Source organism: Cynara cardunculus (genome assembly GCF_001531365.2).
Source record: "Cynara cardunculus var. scolymus isolate 2C chromosome LG 3, CcrdV1, whole genome shotgun sequence".
Classification (NCBI taxonomy): Eukaryota; Viridiplantae; Streptophyta; class Magnoliopsida; order Asterales; family Asteraceae; genus Cynara; species Cynara cardunculus.
The window spans coordinates 30938034-30938739 of record NC_037530.1 but is presented as its reverse complement, the minus strand read 5'-3'; positions in this window follow the sequence as shown (position 1 = coordinate 30938739).

Sequence of the window (706 nt, the reverse complement as noted above, 5' to 3'; positions counted from 1 at the left end):
AATTTTCATCAAGCCACAAAATATCATTTCAAATTTGATCAACAAGTCTGATCAATCAAATCTGGTCTAACACTCATCCGGATAACAAGTCCGGTCAACCAAATCCGGTCAACACTCATCCGGATAACAAGTCCGGTCAACCAAATCCAGTCAACACTCATCCGGATAACAAGTCCGGTCAATAACTACCCGGTTTACAAATCCGGTCAACTAATCCGATCAACAACCATCTGGTTTACAATTTTAGACTAAAAGTCTACTTTGTCCGGACATCAAATCCGGTCAACACCCCAAATATTCATTGAACGGTTTAACACTTAGAATAATAAATCATATTGAGCGGATAACAAATCCGGTCAATTGTCCGTTCAAGACTTACCCGGTTTAAGACTAAAACCGCTCATCAATCCGTTCAAGGTTTGTCCGGTTTAAGACTAAACCGCTCACCATTCAACCGGTTTACAACTCCGGACAACAAACCACTCTAAGGCTTGTCCGGTAAACTAATCTGTTTATCAATTAGCCGGTTTACAACTCCGGTCAACAATCATCCGGACAATAAACCTTTCAAAATAAACCTCCCAAGATAAACCTCCCAAGATAAACCTCCCAATATAAACCTCTCGAGATAAACCTCTCAAGTTAAACCTCCCAATATAAACCTCTCGAGATAAACCTCTCAAGATAAACCTCTCAACATAAACCT